Below are 21,616 nucleotides of genomic sequence, written 5' to 3'. Positions count from 1 at the left end.
CCTTGCACTCAAATACTCAGAGATGATAAGCTCTCCTGTTTATGTACGTCCACCCCTGCTCAGCCTCAATATAAATTCGGTTGAAATTCGTGATTCCGTAAGCAGCTTATGACCTTCAGATCGTCATTTGGCAATTTAACAGCCTCTTCGTAAATTTGCTGTGCACTCTCAGTTCACCGTTTTGCCAGTGTTTGATCTGATCTGGTTGCAGTAACTTGTCATTTGCAGAATGGACCCTGTAAGTCAGGAAATGTATGTATTTTCAACAGTTGCGAATTTTTAAATTTCCTTTTAGGTAATATTTATTCACTATAATTTTCTAAGTGATCAGAATCCATGATGTTTTATTGTTTGGGTGGGCTTTCCTGGTCTTCCTTCCAATTAAAGAATAGTCTATCCCTAACTCACATAACCTGTTTTTAAAGTCAAACAACGCAAATTACCTGCACATTTCTTTTTCTCTGTATTTATTTTTTTGAGAGTATTGAATAAATTGGAGAAAAACTTAAACCAAAATAAATACATATTAAATAATTACATAGTAAATACAAAATACATATTATTTAATATATATGTATATTAAACTTTTCTGAATGGAGAACATTAATATTTTCATTCTTTCTAGTATAATATTCCCATAAGGTGAACTCTTAAGAGAAGAAGTACTAAATACCCATTAACTTTTAAATATGGTGAAATCAACCAGGATCTCAACAAGTATTATGGTCTGTGTCCTTTCTTGGCTATTTCATATCCAGCTCATATAACCATCTTGTAAGAGATGAGTCTCGTGTACTTTTTTAAAGTTCCTTTTACTAAGGTTAGCTACGTTTTTCTTTTTGGAAATTGAGTTATTACTTAGACTTAACTCATACTGTAGTAGCCATGTTCACTTTAGAAATCATAACTTCATCTTGGGAATCAGATTCTTTAGAGCATTGTGAGGAAAGAAGATGATAGTTTGTGTTAGGAAAAAAGCATTTGGGAAGGATAGGAAAATCCTAACACTTAATAAGGATAATCAACAGAGAGCACAGTGCAGTGGTGCATTGGCTCCTATGTTCTAGGTTCTTCCGACGTACCCACCTGATGAAACTGGAAATAAACCCATTTAAAAAGTACGCTCATGTAGCATCAACTAGTTGAAGGTGCTAGGAGACAGAATCAGTAAAAACAGTCCCCTTGCCTTGGGAGCTGAACATCAGGAGGAGAGCAAATGTATCTTCTTACGTTTTGCTCCTTCACGCTTTCTCACTAAACCTGGCCACAGAATTGAGAGCCCAGGAAGTTTTACGTTCAACATAAAGGCTTACATAGAACCTGGTGTGTTCGAGTCAGCTGCCGGGAGACAGGGCGGGAACAGCAGCATCCTTCTAGAAAACGGTCCTTTTGTTTCCCACTCATAGTAACTCCATGTCTTCAAAATGTTGTGATAGAAAGTAAACAGATTAGAATTCCTCAGAATCTCAGTTACAGTGCCAAAGGCGACTTTGGAAATGACGTCATCTACCCGTGGGACACAGATGAGAAAAAGAGAGACGACACATCTCATTTCGAAGGCTACGGGGACTAGATTGGCATTCCCAACTCCCACGCTAAGCTTTTTCTCCTTTCTTCTTGCATCGGCCTCTCAGAAGCTGTGAATCTCTGTCATAAGAAAATAGACAAAAAAGGGGAAAAGGATCTTGTCTCCCCTGATGGGACACAGTGAATAAGAGACAGCTGATGAAGGCAGTGACTTAGTCATGTCATGAATGAAACTGATGTTCCGTGTTCTGTGTTTTTGTCATCATTGTACTGTTGGGTTGGAATCGACTTCAATAACGATATTTTGGTAGCCAGAAAAAGTGCTGACATTTTATGTGGACTTTCCTAGATTTTAGTAGTAATGAGATTAAATCATAAACAGTCATACTTGAGATCCGAGTGTAACAAAGGATTTGGAAATAGTTTGCGGTGGAATGACGCTCACTCGGTGCTCGTAAAATGGAGCGCTGGTAAAGACTGAAGAACGACCCGTGCTTCGTGTTTTTATATAGGCTCTTTTACAGACCGTAGCTTTATTCTTGAAAGGGAAGATCTCAAATGAAATTAAGCGGTGGAAAATGTATGAAATTCTCTGGTGCATCCAAGTTCCCTGTCCACTCTCTTTTCTTTGGAGTCATAGACTTTCCTACCTATCACGCAGGTGAACTTGGTCAGCCTTCCTTTGCCCACTCACTGAGCTTCTTTTCTCCACACTTGCTTTTATATCCTCCTGTACAAGAGAAAACAAATATAAATGTAACAATATAGAGGAACAAAAGATGAGGGAATTAGTTGCCTCCTAGCTGGGGAGGGAAGTCCATTGGTATGGAAGCTCACTTTTTAAAAAGTTCAATTAACTTAAAGAATAAGGTTTATGAACCTTGTTCAACAATTTAGTAAATACTCAATTGTTTTATAGCCTCCCGTAGGGTATGGGCCCGCCAGACCACTTCATTGGAATGCCATTGTTGTCTCTGCCCAGGAATCAGGGGAAAATGTTATTAATTTGAAGAGTGTTGTTATTATTACCAAATACACAAGCCACAAAGCAACAGAAAATTGTAACAACTGCTAGGTTTTACTGACCAAAAAAAGAGTATAAAAATGGTCATGTTCAAAATAGAAGTTTCCAGCCAAGGTTAAGAAGAACCAACATTGGGCTGGGTTAAAGTGTCTCCGTCCATTTAAACAGAAGTGTAAGGACCTTTTACTAAATTAGGCATGTGTGGTCTATCTTGTGAACTGTGTTTCCTTTTGAAGCAGAACCATGTCCTGCAGACTCCAGAGTTCCTGCATAGCTTTGACTGAATGTTCCTCCTTGTCATATGGAAGATCTCTACCTATGCAGAGAAGACATGTTTTTCCATATGGTTTTCGATGTAGTCCGCAGTCTTCCTGACCCACACTAGGGACTGAGGAGAGCTCCAGGTGGCTAGGCCCAAGGCGGGGGCCCCGGAGGGGAGCCGTCTACGTTCTGCTGTATCGTGCATGTCCTCCAACTTGAAGAGAAGTTGTTCGCTCATTTCACTTCTGTCTTCGTTGAAACCAGGAGGTGAATTTATAATTTTATCTGCACATATTTGCGATCTCGTGTTATATTCTGGGGAACATTACTTTTCTGGTACTATAAGTTGTAGTGAATATTCATTGTACTTCGAAAACCTGGTCAGTAATTTGTGTATGTGTGTCCGTATTTTAGTGTGCCTGATGTGACAGCCGCAGTTTGTATAGCTCGTTCCTTGTCAACTTTGGCTCTCCTGTATTTTTAGGACATTTAAATGCTCCTTGTCCTCTCAAAGTGACAAAAGCAGAATGTAATTTTTTTGGAATCCTGTGATTACTTGTAACAAGTTTTGTTTTTAAAGCTAATAAAAATAAAAGTAGGGGTTTTTAAAAAAATCAGTCCGTTGAATTGAGTTCTTTGTAGTGTTTTCAATATGTATCATTTACATTTAGGTCATAGCACAAAAAAGACAGAAAAGTGAAATGCGATGTTTGTTCCTTTAACTAGATCCCAGGTGAACGTTAATACACGGAGCTGCGCCAGAGCTCGAGGTGCTGACTCACCGCCAACCCTGGAAATAACCACAGTGGTTTGAGTTCTTTATCAAGAGAAGTTTTTACCCTGCTTTATCCTCGGTTAAAAATGATTCATTCCAAGTAAAGGCTTATTTTCTGTCTTGGTTTAAAAAAAAAAAATCTCCAAATCCAAATATCGAAGCTAAAGAGGCCTGTAAAGGTTATCTAGTGCAGTGATTTTTTAAAAATATATACTTATTTTTAAGCCATAGAACTCTATTCTTTGTTCAGTGAAATCTTACTTAAAGTTTAATGTACTTTACCAACAAAAAGGTGAGCAGCTGCTCCCTTTGAAGGGGGTGAGGGAGAAGTGGGGACCCAAAGGGTATCCTCCAACCGCCAGCCCCTGTGAGAGCTCAGCAACACAGTTCCAAACACCAGTCTATCCAGCGGCCTCCCCGTCCCCACGCGCGCCTTTACCAGTAGTTGACCCAGGAGGCATCGCCCAATTCACACACATGGATAGTAGCTTCCCCGGGGACTAGAAACATAGTTTGCTGTCTCCGTCCCAGGTGGACCCTGCTCCACTACTCTGTTAAACTGAAATCTTTAAGTTTTCAGGAGAAAAGTGTTAGGATTCAAAGGTTCTTAGAATTGTCAGCGTTTTGTTTGTTTCAGTAACACACGCAGAGTAACCAGGGGCATTTCTCCTTTAACGGATGCTTTTGCCAGCTGTGCTCCTTGGCGCCGCCTCCAGGGGGAGCTGGGCTCCCAGGTCACCTGCTTCAAGGCCAGTTGGCATTCCTCCTGCAGAATGGTCTTGGCTTGAGATTGCACTTGAGCTAAGGATTCCTGGGCTGAAACAGCAAGTTGTAGAACCACTGCACATAACCTGAGGATAAAAGGAGTTTTTAAATGCAGAATAGAAAAATACAAGCATAAAGGTTTAAGTAATTTGCCTCATTAAAATAGACCGACTTCAAAGTTGAATTCAACAGTGTATGTGTCAGAGTCCCATTATCACCAAGACTACATGTTAAACTAGATAGCAGGAGTGAGCAGATATTCCCCTGCCTTCTCTGAACACATCACCGTAGGGTTCGGATCCAGAGGGAGAAAGGTTTAAAATTCGTGTACACATGGGCAACGTCTCAAATCTTGCCGGACTTCCCCCAGTCTTCGGAGACATAGAAGGTGTAAATAAAAGTAAATTGTACATTAGGTATTTAGATAGTAATGTTATTTGGGAAAAGCTTGTGGTCGAAATGTTTGGAAAAGTTGAACAAACTGTATTGCAGTTCTCCTAGGACCTTAATTTGTGCATTCTGCATTTCCAAAAGGATATGCTGTGTTTATCAACTCTAATTAGCTATGGAACCCTTTTGCCCAGAAGCATTTCATTGCATTGATGCTTGAGGAACATTTAGAAAAACATTCTACTAAAATCTTGGGGCCTGATTAAAGGGTAGGTCTGTGAATTAAAATTTCTTTTTTTTTTTTTTTAAAGATTTTATTTATTTATTTGACAGAGAGAGACAGCCAGCGCGAGAGGGAACACAAGCAGGGGGAGTGGGAGAGGAAGAAGGAGACTCCCAGTAGAGGAACCTGATGTGGGGCTCGAACCCAGAACGCTGGGATCACGCCCTGAGCCGAAGGCAGATGCTTAACCGCTGCGCTACCCAGGCGCCCCTAAAATTTCTTTATTAATTTCTCTAAGCAAGCGAACTATGAGATTGGGCATCAGAAGGATCCTTCCTGATTTAATGAATGGGACAACCAAGTTGATAAAACTATTAGAATCTATAAAAGCTCAACAGAGCTGCCAACTACAAGAACACCTTAGAAAAATCCGTGCCATTTCCTTATACCATCAATGACCAAAATATCAGAAGCAATAAGCTAACACTCCTAATTGCAACAAAATATCAGCATAAACAAACTTTCAAACTCGAATAAGGACTTGGATGATTTAAGTACATGCTTTCAAACGGGATAACTTCGTATTTTAGGAATGTCAAAGTTTTTCCAAATTATAAATGCATTGGAATCTCTGTCAATATTCCAGCTATATTTTTTATACTACACTTATCAAACTTACTCTAAAACTTGGATGGAAGAATAAAGAAACAAGTAGTTAAGAAAAACGTAAAAAGATAAAAGATGGAGGACTTGTCCTGCCAAATACTAAGACAGCCTACAAACTCACATGAGTTTAATGCAAGGAAAGTCAAAGCTTCTTAAAGAGTAGAGACCTCCTGTGTCTACATGAGAAAATTAATGTACAATAGAGAGCCAACATAAATAAATAGAGAAAGGCTACACTGTCTAATTGGTGGTGTTGGGAAAATGGGCTTAGTAGATGTAGGTCAATAAAACTTCGGTTCCCCGTCAGACACAGCGCACAGACATGGACCCTACGATGGGTTAAAGACTGGAATACGAAATGTAAAACTATTGAGTTAATAAAATGGTTTGTAGGAAAATGCCTTTGTGACCTAAAGGAAGGGAAAGACTCGATAAAACTTTAAAAAGCATAAGCTATATGGTTACATCACAATGAACAATTTAGAGTCCATGAAGAATGCCATGGACAATGCTGACAGACAACAGGGAGAAGATATTTTGCAATCTTAATATGGGATAAATAACTATAATATATGAGGTAGTTTGGCAAAGCCAAAGGAAAAGCAGCCCAATAAGAAAATGGGCTTAAGGATACGAACAGCAATTGAAAGAAAAGTAAAGTGAGCCTGCAAGAAACGTTCAAACCCAGTAATCTGGTAAGTGTAATTAACGCAACAAGATGCCACTTTATACCTATTAGAGTCTCAAAAACGTAAAAAGCGAATAATGCCCAGTATAGCCAAAGGGTGGGGGATATAGGGCTCCTGATGTAACACAGGTGGGAGTGTAGACTGGTTTGGTAACTGTCTGGCCGTACTTAATCATATCAGTGAGAACGAAATCTCTGACCCAGCCGCTCTGCTCCTGGAGCATATAAATATCCCAAGGATATCCCAAAGGCATTCTCAGACAGGTCGGTCAGGAGACACAATGAGCATGTTTACTGCACCATTATTTACAGAAGCAAGCTGGTGTCCCCTCCTGGGAAATTGACACTACGGAGAACTATACGACAGAGCCGCCATATACCCAGCTACATGGATGGACCTTAAAAGTAGACCCGAGTGACAGAAGTCATCAGTGAGAGGTGTGTGAGATGTGTGTAACGCTGTGTTACATAAAATACATAGACAGTAGTACATGGTGCAAGAATATACAAATAAAAAGATAGACATTAAACACATACATACATACGTAAGAGGCATCTTCTATGGCCCAACGATGATGTGCTGTGAGCTGAGAAGTCTGATTTGCTATTAGACTTTATATAATCTTTCTATAGTCATTAAAAAACTACTAATACCTCATTCTCTTTCCTCCCTTGAGTCTACATTAAGGTGAGTTTAAAATTGTGTGTTATTTTTCTCTCTTATTGCTCTAGAAGAAAACATTTCGCTGTGATTTATTTAGGTGAAATCCAGAGTTTACTGGAGATGTTTATGCATTTTCAGATAAATATTTCAGAAAAATACCAGGTACCACCTGTTCTGTTGCTGGATGTGTGTCTATGAGTGCGTCCTCCAAGTCGTGCAGGTTCTTTCTTAAATGTACTCCCGTGTGGAGCGGAAGAAATGCACCCGTCCCGCACCCTGCCTTGGGCCACAAATTGGGGCATTACATGTGGTTCAACTCTAGATTCACCATCTCCTCTTGCTTCAGAGAAGTAATCAAGCTAATTCTTGGCCTAGTGCTATCCTCCTTCGATGTGTTTTTGCATAATTGAGATCTTTCATGGAAAAGTATACAATCTTCTGTCCTAGGAGATCTTACCAGGCCTCTTGGCCCCAAAGGAGGCAATCAGACCAAAAATGATTTCTCAGCGGTTGCCTGAGTGAATCCTGTGAATGAAAGGTCTTTGAGGAACAAATTTACTCATTTTCTATTACTCATGTCCTTGATACCTTTGGTCATTGCCCAGACTATTCATTAGAAATTTCTGGCAACTGTTGGAAAGTCTGGAACTTTTCCTTTGCACATGAGAGGCAGCCCCTGGGTGTTGATCTCCCTGTGCCACCTTCCTCCAATGTCAAAGACTTGGCTGCTTTTTTGTTCTGGGGTTTACGTATCAGGCACCCAGAAGATTAGGTGGAAATGACCCAGTCACCCAAGGGTGCTGAAGGGCACAGAACTGTAGCTGGGGCCTGTTCCCAGGATGGGCAGGTTATGGGATTGTGTGGGTAGCATCTTATCCTTCTCTCTGTCCCTCCGTACAGGGTGAACTGAATTCATCACAGAGTGGGGGAGCCCTGTCCACGGCAGCCTGCACGGTTCAGGTAATAGTCTCTGCTTCTGTGGCATTTGTACCATTCACGGGGCTCATTGACTCCATTATGGGGAAAGGCCGGGACTTGGGGTCAAGCCAAGTTTGGGCATCTTGATGCTGACCAGCCATGCTTGCCAAGCGCTTCCTTACTTCTTGTGTCATTTATTCTTTTTTTTAATCCCCCCCCCCCGTTTTATTGAGAAATAATTGACATGGGTCATTTTTTCTTAACAGTTAACCTGTGAGGCAGGTCCTGTCCTCAGCTGGTCCCAGGAAAACCACATCTTCCAAGACTCAGCCTCCAGTGAAAATTCTTTTAGTGAGTTTGGTTTGTATTTTCTACTTCTAGACTACATTTCTTTTTTATAGCCAAAATATAATCAGGAAATATGTAATGAGGAAATATCTTGCTCTCCCTGAAGCAAGACTCGAGTTGGGGAGATTGTCTTTCATCCTGTTTAGGTTCCATGAATCCCCACGGTGGCTCCGGAGTCAGCCAGCTAGGAAAGACCCGCTGATGGCATCAGGCTGATACTAAAGCTGAAAAGAACAACAGGGTGTCGATGTTTGGAGGACATTCTTATCCAGGAAAAAAGACATTTGTACTTTGGTCCTGGTTATGGGTAACTTCAGATAATGCTGTTTTGCTTACAGCTCAGGCCCTTCTACAGGATGACCACCCTTTAAAAACATTTTCTTAAGAGATGAGGATTCCAGTAATAAAGAGCAAAACACGAAAAGTACAATAAAGCTAGCTTTAGATTATAAAATATATATTGTAGTATTTTGTTGATTTAAAAAAAAAGGCATACTTGCACAAAGAGGAAAGATTGGAAGGCTATACATGGAAATATTTTTTTGAGATTTACTTATTTATCTTTAGAAAGAGAGAGAGCAAGCAAGCATGTGGCGGGGAGGGCCAGAGGGAGAGGGAGAGAGAATCTCAAGCAGATCTGAGCTGAGTGTGGAGCCCCACGCGGGGCTTGATCTCACAACCCTGAGATGATGACCTGAGCCAAAACCAAGAGTCCAACATTCGACCGATGTGCCACCCAGCCGCCTCACATTGAAATATTTTTAATAGTTCTATCTGAATAAGAGAATTATGGATAATCTTCATCTGCTTTTGGTTTATATCTATTTTTTAGAGTGGACATGTAAGATTTTTTATAGGCGGTAATAATAGGGGAAGCAGGAAGTGGTATGAGGATGTCTGGGAACTGTACTTTCTGCTTATTTTTCTGTAAACCTAAAGCTACTCTAAAAAACAAAGTCTGTTACTTGTTTCAAAGCTGTTCAGATAACAGCCTCATGACCTACCGCCTTTAAAGGTCAGTGCTGAATTTGATGCATGAGTTTTAGTAAAGGAACCTAGGAAGAGGAAAGTAATTGTTTTATTCTGTTTAGGCTGTTATAACAAAATACTATAGACAGGGTACTTATCAAGAGCAGGCATTGATTTCTCACAGTTCTGGAGGCTGGAAGTCCAAAATCGAGGTCCCAGCGCAACTGCTAACTTCCTAGTTCACAGATGGTCAGCCATCTTTCTGCTATCTCCTCACATGGTGGAAGGGACTAGGTAGCTCCATGGGGCCTCTTTTATAAGGACACTAATCCCATTCTTGAGGCCCTTACCCTCATGACCTAATCACCCCAAAGGCCCCACCTCTTAATACCATCATGTTGGGCATTAGGATTTCAACAGACGAGTTGGGGTGGAGGGGGTCACAAATATTCAATCTATAGAAGTAACTAAGTCTGTGAGTGATGGTAAAATATCTGTTTATAGGTCAGGTTCCCCCACAGAATACATGCTCAGGGGCAGAGTGGATGCTTTGTCATGTGTTGAGAAGACACACAATAGATGCTTGTTGTATAAATGAATGAACGCTGAGCGCCAAGAACAGAGTAAGGCATTTACTCAAAGACACTCGGCCACATGCATCCTCTCTCTTCTCCCTTATGTTTCCTTACAAGTTGGGTGACTTTTCCTAACAAATATACAAATATGTGTTTAAAGTCATTGCAAGGGAAAAAAGTACATAAAGTCATTCCGAGAATCGGAGAACAAGTGGGGGGAAGATAAACATACAGAAAAGTGCGCATATGCAGTCCTTTTAAAACCAAAATACAGAAATTTGCTTTTGAAGTTAGTGATATAAATCCGACTCTTGTCCAAAAAAGTAACTGTAAGGAAGGAATTAAGTCACATGCATTTTGTTCTGACTCTAAGTTGAAGTTGTGAATAAAAAGACAAATAATCCAAATTAAAAATGGGCAAAGGAGCTGGTGATAGTTTCCTAGGGTGGATAGAACCAATTACCACAAACTAGGTGGCTTAACACAACAGAAATGTATTCTTTCACCCTTCTAGAGGCCAGAAGTCTGAAATCAAGGCATCAGCAAGGTTGGTGCCTACGGGGGGCTCTGAGGAAGAACCTGTCCCATGCCCCTCTCCCAGCTTCTGGCGGACGCTGGCAATCCTTGGCTTGTAGAACATCGTTGCAATCTCTCTCTCTCTCTCTTTTTTTTTTAAGATTTTATTTATTTATTTGTCAGAGAGAGACAGCCAGCGAGAGAGGGAACATAAGCAGGGGGAGTGGGAGAGGAAGAAGCAGGCTCCCAGCGGAGGAGCCTGACATGGGGCTCGATCCCAGGACCCTGGGATCACGCCCTGAGCTGAAGGCAGACGCTTAACGACTGCGCCACCCAGGCGCCCCCAATCTCTCTCTCTCTTTGTGTAGCATTCTCTCTGTGTGTGTCTGTGTCCAAATTTCCCTCTTCTTAGAAAGACACGGTCAGATTGGATTCAGGGTCCCCCCACCAACCCAGTATGACCTCTCATTAACTTAATTACACCTGCAAAGACCCTATTTCACATACAGGCCACATACACAAGTTCCAAGTGGACATGAATTTTGAGGAGACATTATTCAACCCATCAAAGAGCTGAGTAGACATTTCTCCAAAAAAGAAAAACAAATAGCCTATGAGAACATGAAAAGATACTCACCATCATCAGTCATCAGGGAAAGGTAAATCACAACCACAATGAGTTACCATTCCGTACCCACTAAAATGACTAAAATAAAAGAGATATCGGTGAACTACTGGTATGAATGTAGAATGGTGTTGCTGCTTTGGAATACCGTGGGCAGTTCCTCAAAAAGTTACACATAGAGTTACCACATGCCCTAATAATTCTGCTCCTGGGTATATGTATCCAAGAGAATTAAAAACATATGACCACACAAACACTTGTACATTTATGTTCATGGCAGCATTATAGATAATAACCAAAAAGTGGGGACATCCTACATCCATCAGTCGGTGAATGAATAAACAAAATGTGGTATATCCATACAATGGAGTACTTTCAGTCACAAATGGGAATGAAGAATTCATGGATGAACCTTGAGAACACGCTAAGTAAGAAGCCAGACACAAAAGACCGCATGTTGTATGATTCCATTTATAAGAAATGTCCGGAATAGGCAAGCCTGTAAGACAGAAAGTAGATTAGCGGTTGTCAAAGGCTGGGGGGTAAGGGTGGGGAGAGTGGGAAATGACTACTCATGGATACAGGGGTTTTTTTTAGAAGTGATGAAAAAGTTCTGGAATTTGATACTGATGATGGTTTTGCAATCTTGTGAATAAAAATTTACACTGAAGAAAAGGAATGGAAGGATAAAGTATGAAAGTAAAATTTTCTAAAGTCAGAAAATCTAAAGAAAAATAAGTTGTGGTGGTGTTTCCTTCTCTGGATCTTTAAGTGTTTAAATGAATGCAATACCAGGAAACCATAATAGAAAGTGGCTTACTTATCAAACATTTGCGGGAGTGATAAAATAATGTTCTTTATGGACTCTGGTTGTATGGCACGTGTCTCTGAGTGGGACAAAGAAGACTCGGATGCTGGTGTCGTCTGTCACTCAGCATCAAGATCATAAAAAGTTCGGGGATAAATGTGGCAGATCTGTGTCAGAAACGTCTGTTACCACCAGGGATTTGGGAATATTTGCAAGACATACTTAAAACTTACTCCTCATATTTCACCTTAAATCAAAGTTGGGTGGTGGAAAATGAAGACCAAATTTTTTAAAAATGCTTATTTCCTAGTTTGCTAAAATCTGAGCAATTCAGCGATTAGTGCCATGCTCTCCCCTTTTCAGCTTCATAAAGTTCATCAATATATTGAAGTACACTGTGTTTTTGTCTGCCCCTCTCCCAAATCCCTTATCTGAGGTAACAAACTTGCCCACCTGACCACAGGGTTGGGCATGTGACCCAACCTGGCCGATCAGAATCTTCTCCTGTAATGGAACTCTAGAAAGAAGCTGTCCTTCCACCTGCGCTGTTGGGAAGGCCCTTTGCAGTAAGAGGAAATAAGGTAAACACTCAAAGAGACTAGAGGTAAGGAGACTGAGATACGGAGAGTTCTAATCCTATATCCCTCTGGCTGCTTCTCCCTGCCCTGTCCACAGCTGGAAAGAAAGGCCAAGTCCACACAAGGCAGAGGGCACTATAAGGCAGATGAGTTTATCTGGCAAATCAAACATATTTTAAAAATCTGTTTAACATGAAATGTTCTGGGAAGTATAAAGTCCTCGGCCCTGCCAGGGCCCACAACACAACAGGAGAGATGGCTCTGCAAATAGCCGGCTGTGGTACAAGACAGAACCACAGGCAATGGTTCAGGTGCAGACCCAGGACTAGGGCACCCCAACAAGGGGCACATGACTTTGGAGGGATTAGGTGGGGCTTCATGGAAAGATGTGGGATCTTGATGGAAGGCCATTCATGGACAGAAGGGGCAGGAGAGCCCAGGGTGCATTTCTCTGGGAGGAATGGCCCAACTGTGACCCAGACATGGGGGAGTGCAGGGCAGGTCTAAGGAACAGAAGTTGTCCCCAGGGCTGTGGTGGCGGGTGTGGAAAGGGAGGAATCCAGACAAGGTTGGGAAGGAGGACAGAGCCAGAGAGTGATGTCCCTGGTGGTTTGGGAAAGAGTCAAATGATCAGGTGACAAGTGTTAATGAAATTGAGAAGATGAAGGGCACGTGTCCCCTAACGTCTAGAGCCATCTGGATCTCTGGACTATAAATATAGCCTCTTTCTGGTTCAAACCCTACATAGTGCTAACCTGTAGTGCATAAGCCTGAAGCCCCTGGGAGCAGACTATTTGGGTGACCTTGGGCAAATGATATGTCCTGTCCAAGCCTCAGTTTCTTTATCTATAAAATGCAGTAAATACTAGTATCTACCTTATAGAACTGTCTAGAGAATTAAGTAACCTATGCTTGTAACGCATGTCCCCTAAACGTGACCTAAAATTTCAATTTTTTATTATTTGCCCTTCTCTGGTGATCCAAGAAACCATGGTCAAAGACTGTGTTTCATCAATTCATTCGTGACTGTATCCTGGACATCTATTAAGTTCAGGGAATTATGCTTGGTGCTAGGGAGGACACAAAGATGACCAGGTCATGAGAAGCTCACAATCTGTCAGGAGAGGAAAAATGACATCAGCTGTATCTATAATATAAGGAAGGGTAAGGTAAGTCCAGTTTGTCAGGTAAGAGTACCTGGGAATGATATTTGAGCTTAGTCTTGAAACGTGAAGGGTGCATAAGGTTCACTGACTACAAGGGAATCAAATCAAGTTGTCTTTTCCTTCCAGTGCCAAATGGGCCTGGAGGTCCTGTGATGTGACAATGACAAGGCTGTATTGGTCTGCTAGGACTGTCCAAAAGAAGTACCACATTGGGTGGCTTAAACAACAGAAATTTATTTCCTCACCATTCTGGAGTTTAGAAGTCCGAAATCAGGGTTGGTTTCTTCTGAGAGCCCCCCTCCTGGGCTTGTGGACGGCCATCTTCATATGGTCTTCTCTCTGTGCCTGTCTGTGTCCTAATCTCCCCTTCTTATAAGGACACCAATCGGATTCGAATAGGGCCCACCCATGTGACCTCATTTTACTTTAATTACCTCTTGAAAGGCCTTATCTCCAAAAACAGTTACATGAGGTACTGGCAGTTAGGACTTTAACACATAAATTTTGGGGGGACACAATTCAACCCATTACAAAGATTGAATTTGGAATGATCAACAGCCTTGTCATCACGGAGAACACGAGTCACACTGTTTCAGTCACACTGTTTCATAGCCCTCAGGTGACAGACACACCCAGTCTGCAGGAAGGTGGGGGGGAGGGGCCGGATGCCATGACATCCCTGAGGGGCCTCCCAGCGCTGAGGGGAATGAGGCGCTGAGTAGCAGCAGGGACATCATGCCCGGAAGAGGAAGGAGCTCAGGCCTAGATGACAGCTCGTGGGCAAGTTGCTCTCTCTCTCTGTGGCCTCAGGCCCCTCATCTGGCTCTTAACCCTGGTCACACATTGGCACCACCTGGGCAGCTGGGGGAAAAAGTGAATATCTAGCCCTGTCCCCTGAACTCTGGTTCAATGGGATGACCTTCACATCAGCAGAAGTTTCTCAAAGCACCCAGGTGATTCTAAGGGGTAGCCAGGGCTCAGACCCCTGGGCAAGAGGATGTTCACGTTCCCATCCGGCCCCAGACTACGATTCAACCCTAGACTTGGGATTTGGACTGCTGGATCACCACATTCTCTGGCCCTTGGAATCTCTGTAAACGCTTTCATTTAATAAAAGGTCCATTTGCAATATTATAATTACTCTTTAAATTTGCATAGTCCTATACTGTTTGATGAAGTAATTGTATGGGCATTAACTCATTCCATCCTCATCACAACCCATGGGTGAGCAGTGGGCAGATACCACTATTCCCTCTCCCCTTTATTTCTCTCCAGGGCACTCACCACCCTCCAGCATGCCATATTATTGGCTAATTTATTGTCTTCCCCACAGAAGAATGTCAACGTCACTAGGGCAGAGATTACTGTCTCTTTCGTTCGCTGCTGGCACATTGCAGGCACTCGGTAAATACTGGTTGAATGAATTAATGAATCATAGAAGAATAAATGAAAGCCCAGAGAGGTTAGAAGATCTGCCCAAGGTCGCCCAGCAAGTAAATAGAGTAGCTGCTGAACTGCCTCATCAGTGGTCTTTCTGTTCTACTCTTATTCTGGGCTTCCTAGGGTGACTGTGGTGTTAGAGGGGACCCAGGAGGTAGCAGGGGAGGGGGAATTCAGCAGTTGAAATAGCTGCAGATAAGCTAGCTGCCACCAGGAAGAGCTCCTGGAACCCTCGAGATAAAGCACAGTTTTCTTGCCAAGGTGAGGGAGAGCAGCTTTTGTTGACCGCCAAAGGCTTAACTGAATTCGCAGCCTCTCATTTTCATTCTGGGAACAGAAGTTTTCCCCTGTAATTACCTACAAATGGTTTGTGCGAATGCACTGAATCATGGGGCTTCCTGAAAACGTAGCATCAAGCTGAGGAAGCTGCCTGATAATCACCGGGGCGGGCTGTCTAAAGAGGCAGTCAAGACAATCAAACTTGGAAGAGGAAGTTTGGAAGAGGTCTCAGAGAACAAGCAGACCAACCTGCCATTTTACAGATGAAAAAGGAGGCCCAGGAAGTTCAGGTGGCTAATGGGGGTTACAGACCCTTGTGACTCTCCTCTTCCCTTACTCTCGGTCACCCAGATGCTCCTGGAGGTGAGATGGGAATTCACCTGAATGCAGAACAACAGCTCATGGGAATGGATGCTTGCCTCTACTGGATCTTGTTAACCTTAAAAATAGTACCATCAGTTATTTTACCACCAAAATAGGCTTATTCGGGAATAGCAGATGAACTGCAACTCAGGACACACAAACTATGACAAAACCATAGGCACGTCAGGCGAACAGAAAAGAAGAACCCTCTTTTATAGAGGAAGGGAGGAGGGTAGTTGAGAGGGGCTGTTATAAACAATCCCATTGGAGGAAACTGGGAGTTCAGTAAGTATAGTGGCTTTTCATTGGCTGAGTTGTGACAGTCTCTCATTGGCTGTGCTGTTGCCAGGCCGGGAGGAAACTCTTCCTTTCTCATGCTGCCGTGGTGAAGTACAGCCTTCTTCCCGTTGGTTCTGCAACTGAGGACTCTGGTAGGAGGTGAGAGCTACGCCTTCCGGCATCCCCTCCCCGTTTCCTGGGAGCTTTCCTTTACTTGGTTTCACAGTGGCATCCCTGGGGACTACACAGTCCACATTTATCCGGGGAACAGCTACGTGAAAAATCACATTATGTGCCCTGTGGATAATGAAGCACTATGATTTCTGAGTCTTTTGGACTTTGCTGCTCTCTCCACCTCTTCCTTGAGAGACAGGGAATTGATTTCAAAGTCAGTTGGCCTCAGGATGTTTGCTTCCTCGTTTTTGTTTTTTGTTTTTGTACTGGATTCATTAGTGTGGGTTTGGATTTCTCTGGATTCACCATTCTCTGTGCTTTGTCTCCCCCCTGAAATTGCATTCTAATCCTACATGACATTTGTCTGGTTTCCCCAGCAACCATCTCAAAAGCCATAAACAGCAGATTCAGGCTTTGAAGGGAGAAGTGAGAGCTGCACAGTCCTGGGCGCAAGGTGGACGCTCAGGTGTCAGGAGGCTGGTCTGTAGCAATACAGAAAGGGTGACTCGGGGCATCTGAGTATTTTCCATGTGGAAAGAGCAGCTTTTTGTTATTTTGAAATCTTCAAGCACCTAGGACACCAACTGAGCCAGCCAGGCGCCCCTCCCTTCAAATCTCAATCAGTATATGGACATACATTTTATATAGTTGCCGGACTTGGCACGTGCTATTTTCATTCCCTGCTTACGGATTCTCTCATGGATAAACCCACTCTTGTGTCTCCTCTACTCTCAGTAAACTGCTTTACTTCTGACACTTCTGGTTACCAAATGTGTGTGTGTGTGTGTGTGTGTGTGTGTGTGTGTGTGTGTGTGTGTATGTGTCAGGGTCCCCACACCAAGCAATTCTGCAACACCCACTAGGTGTCCTGTTATTTAACTCAATTCTGACACTATCTACCAGGAGTTAGCATCTGATCCCACAGGCTAAGGACTCAGTCCCCCAAAATTCTCTCCCTCTCCCCGCCTTCAGTTGCCAATCATAAGTCCAGATTGTTTCCTGTGCTTCCGATCAACTGGTATAAATCAGGGGTTCCCATGGTCCCTCCTCAGGTTCAATTAATTTGCTAAAGCAGCTCACAGAATTCAGGCAAATAGTTTACCTACTAGATTACCTATTTATTACAAAGGATATTAAAGGATTCGAATGAACAGCCAGGTGAAGAAATATGTAGGGTGAAGTCTAGAAGGGTCCTGAGCACAGAAGCTTCTGTCCCCATGGAGTTTGGGGTGTGACACCTTCCTGGCATGGGGATGTATTTTTGTTCACCAACCTGGCAGTTCTCCAAACTCTGTTCTTTTGGATTTTAACGGAGGCTTTGTTACACAGGCATGGTTGATTAAATCATTGGCCATTGGTGATTGCTTCAACCTCCAGCCTCCCTTCCCTCCCTGCATGGGGAGGGGCAATAAAGTTCCAACTCTCTAACTTAGCAGGTTCCGGCAACCAGCTTCCATCCTCAGGTGAACTAAAGATTTTCCAAAAATCATTTCATTAACATATACTCAGATGTGGTCAAAAGAGATTTGTTATGAATAACAGCAGACACCCATTTCACCCCTGTTACTCCGAAGCTGTTTCAAGAACTGAGGACAAAAGCCAACTATTATGACAAAGATGCCGCTATTGCTCTAATCAGGAAATTATAAGGGTTGGGGGCGCTGCGAGCCAGGAACCATGGACAGAAATCAAACTATATGTTTCTTATTATAAATCACAATGTCACATCCACACATCTTCATACATTGTGAAAGCCTGAGTGTTTTGTGCCTGGCTCCTCTATTAGGAAGCACAGTTGGCTTGGCCATTCTCCATCGCTTGGAACTGTGGTCATTCCTAGTTTTTACATGTGGGATATCACTTGATAATCTTGTTCCCTGTTGCCTGATGCGGCATCTTAGATGCCCTGTTCCTAGTGTTAACCTTACAAATAAAACTGTCAGTTATTTTACCAGCAAAATAGGTTTATTCAGGAACAGCAGAGAATTGTAACTCGGGACACGCAAGCTATGGCAAAACCATAGGCAAGTCCAGTGAACACAGAAGAACTTTCTTTTATAGAGGAAAGGGCAGGGAGTTGGGAAAGGCTGTTATAAACAAAAATTCCATTGGAGGAAACTGGGAGTTCTAAGTGTAGTGGCTTTTCACTGGCTGAGTTGTGACAGTCTCTCATTGGCTGGACTGTTGCCAGGCAAGGAGGAAATCTTCCTTCCTCATGTCGGGGAAGTAATGTGCAGGCTTCTTTCTGTGGAGAATGCAAGGTATTGTCTCTTCCTATTGATTCTGCCATTGATGAGCGTGGTAGAGGGTGACAGCTTCCCCTTCTGGCCTCCTGACTCCATTTCAAATGAGGTTTCCTTTATTCAGGTTCACACTGGTTTGCCCAAGAAATAAATGAAAGCCCGTGGTCAGGCCAGTTCTGGACTAGGAGCTAGGAAACCTCTGCTTTGACCCAGGACATGGGCATGTTTCCTCACCCCCCTGGGCTGGGCCTCTATGGGTGTAACATCCCAGGGAACTAGAAGGTCTCCAAGTTGTGCCCAGCTCAGCCAAAAGGAGGGTCACTGATTCTGGTCGTGGAGGCCTCCACTGGTCAGGGCATGAACTGACTCATCAGCAGTCACCCCATGGCCTTCTTTGAATCTTCCTCCCCCTCAGCAATTCCTGTCTGCCCATCTTCCAGAATATATCCCCAGTCCGACCACTTCTCTCCACTTCCACTGCCACTCCGCTATTCCACACCACCCTCCCACCTGGGCTCCCTTGATCTGTTCTTCTCCGCCAGCCAGAGAGGTCTATTGAAAATATAGGTCAGATCAGGTCATTGTGCGTCTTTAGACCCTTCCCTGGCTTTCCGTCCATGAAATGAAATCGGTGCTCCTCACAGTGCCCTGTAAGACCTTACAAGATCTGATCTCTGCCTGTCTCTGACCTCATCCTGTCCACTCTGCCTGCAGCCCCCACTCTGGTCAACCACATTGGCCTCAGGGACTTTCCCTCCACCAGGGGTGCCCCAGCTCCAGTGCTCCCTGCACCTCCTTGCTTGCCCTGGTTAAACAAAAATTAAAAATAAAAATTCTACAGAGTAAATTTAAAGATCGAATTGGCTCTATTACGTGATTCATGAGGCGGGCAGCATCCCATCTAGCAAGTAGAGGGGAGCTGTGAGGAGTCCTACAAAACAGAAGGTTTCTATAAGGGGGAGGGGAGAGAAAGGAAGTTATTAGCAAAAGAAAAAAAGTATTGTTTCAGGCAAGGTCATTTTCCTTGTGGGGGTGGGGAAGAACAGGGGGTTTTATCATGCATATTACCTCATCTTCCTTTGGGGCATAGAGAACTCCCACGTGACAGACTTCCTCACTTTTTCTGGTGCTGACCAGAAAATTCCTGACTGACCAGTGAAGACTTCATTTCTGGGGGAGGTTGAAAAACTGAAATTAGGTTAGGTTTAAGCCTGACTTCGGTGACATGGCCTAGCATAAATGACTCCATCTTGGGCCTGTGGTTTTCTTCTTAACATCCTTCAGGCCCAGCTCACCTGTCTCTCCTGGCAGATGGTCCTTACCCTCCCTCCCTTTCTGTAGGAGCCCCTGTCTCCCACTTACGGTGATCAATGCCAGCATGTTATTCTTTCCTTCAGAGGACTTTTCACAGACTGTCTTTCTCTTGGGTTGCCATCTTTTGTGCTAGAGTATCAGCTGTTTCCCCCACCCCCACTGGAAGCTGAGGTCTACGGGGTGGGGCAGGACCTGCAATGACTCTGCCCCAACTTGCGGAGTGTCTGGCTCGTACTGAACGTTCAGTAGGACTTAACGAATGCACACCCACAAAGACGAAGGTTGCCTTGAGCCCTTTCGTACTTCTGCCTCACTGGGCTTGGCTCAGGTGTCTGACCCTGGTCAACTCTTTATGGGGGAGGCTGGTGACGGGACGGGTTCTGTTCCTACATCCCTCGCTGTAGGTGTGTGCAAAGGCATTCTGACGTGGCAGGTGACCTATGGCTTGGGTAGCCTGGGTTACAGAGAAAGCAGAAGGTGGGGTCGAGCCATGGATGGCAGAAGGCTGAAGACGATCAAATCCCATGCAGGTGGACCAACCCAGAGATGCCAGGGTCCCCTTTGTGTCAGTGCATGCCCCTCCCTAGCCCCTATCACTTAGCGTAATAATTCTCCCATTTATCCAGCATTTTACAAACATTATCTTTTTTAATCCTCATCACGACTACCCTGCAGTAAGGATATTATCTTCATCCAAGCAAAAGAAATGGAGTCTCAGAGAGGTTTAAAAAAACTGATCCTGTCTTGCAATAGAGTCAGGATTGGAACCTGAGACCACGGACTGCTGAGCCCTTGACCCCAAGCACATCCCAGCAAAAGCTTCTAGTAGTATCTGGAAGTGGCTCCAGAGACCTCAGATCTCAGGGCCTGAGCAGTCTCTCGCTGGGCTCCCCTCCCTTCTTCATGGCCCCTGCCTGGTGGACAGGTCTGCCTCTCCTACCACGTGGAAAGCTATTTAAAACCAAGGATTGTCTCAGGTCTCATGGGTGAGGAAGTAGAATCCTAAATTACACGTCTTAATCTTTGCTAATAACTACTACCATGGAGATGCCCGTGAAAACCCAGTGGACTCTTCGTTCTCAGCCACTTGGGAGGACATCGTCAATGACTGGACAGCATCTCATAGGGAGCCCGTGGCAACACAGTGGCCCAGAACCCCACACTTTAAGGAAATAATTTGAAAAGTGAGGAAACCTGACTGTTCACCTGGTTCTGTCACTAATCTTCTGTGTGACTTTGGGCAATTCACCTCTGCTTCCCAGGCCTCTGGGAAGTGAGGAAACCTCACTGTTCACCTGGTTCTGTCACTAATCTTCTGTGTGACTATGGGCAATTCACCTCTGCTTCCCAGGCCTCAGTTTCCCCACTTATAAAAGGAGAGGGCGTGGATTCTCCTCTCTAAGACCCGTTCCCTCTTTCCGTACATATTGATTGAAGGCCTGTGGTGTGGCCGGCTTGGAGGGGGGACTGGGGGGATGGAGGGGTTGGGGGAGATATATACAGCAATGAACCGCACAGTCTGATAGAGGAGATGGGCCTCGATTCTACAGGGCAGAGTTTTTGACCCTTGCCAGCTGTCAAACCTGCCCCCAAACCTTTCAATTAGATGAACGAAGTCTCACTTAATTTAAAGACACCTACCAACCATCCGCCGTGGGGTATCTCAAAGGTCCCTTCTCCCTTTTGGCCCTTGGAGAAGTCTGACCTGGCATAGATGGCCTGCTGGCCTGGGCGTCCCCGAGGTACCAGACCTGGAATCCCCAAAAAGGACCCAGGCCCGGGAGAAGCGCGAGGACACCACCGGGAGGCGCCGCCACTCCAGTGTCCCACCCTGGCGCCCCCGGGGCGGTTCCCCAGGCCCCCGGGATCGAGGGGCGAGCTCGGCCTCTCCCCAGGATCACCTGCGCCAGGCGGGGCGGGGCCGGGGGCGGGATCCCCGGCGGGTAGAGCCGGGGCGGCCGCGGTGGCGCCGGCGGGAGGGCGAGCGGGCGGCGGCGCAGGGCGGGCGGCTCGCCGGGGCAGGTAAGAGGCCCCGGGA

The 21,616-nt window shown here is 44.3% G+C and overlaps 1 protein-coding gene and 1 long non-coding RNA gene across 3 annotated transcripts in view; one reads left to right on the top strand and one right to left on the bottom strand.

Annotated features, from left to right (window-relative positions):
* Positions 1-17,978: 17,978 nt before the first annotated feature.
* Positions 17,979-21,478, bottom strand: LOC148107222 (uncharacterized). Its single transcript, XR_015722707.1, has 3 exons — positions 21,220-21,478; positions 19,333-19,434; positions 17,979-18,395 (listed from the first exon to the last, which is right to left on the bottom strand). It is a non-coding gene; the product is annotated as an uncharacterized LOC148107222 (long non-coding RNA).
* Positions 21,479-21,528: 50 nt separating this feature from the next.
* The window catches only part of NCMAP (non-compact myelin associated protein), a 39,828-nt gene continuing 39,740 nt past the window's right edge, over positions 21,529-21,616 (top strand). Inside the window, exon 1 of one of the 2 annotated variants that reach the window (XM_045782205.2) lies at positions 21,529-21,600. The gene's annotated coding sequence lies outside the window, so the exon portion shown is untranslated. The remainder of the gene's footprint in view (positions 21,601-21,616) is intronic. The other variant, XM_045782200.2, reaches the window with a different exon arrangement.

This window comes from Ursus americanus, chromosome 33 (assembly GCF_024610735.1).
Source record: "Ursus americanus isolate L20-20 chromosome 33, mUrsAme1.1.p, whole genome shotgun sequence".
NCBI classification, from domain to species: Eukaryota; Metazoa; Chordata; class Mammalia; order Carnivora; family Ursidae; genus Ursus; species Ursus americanus.
The sequence above is the reverse complement of the archived record's forward strand: the minus strand, read 5'-3'. Positions and strand labels throughout refer to the sequence as shown.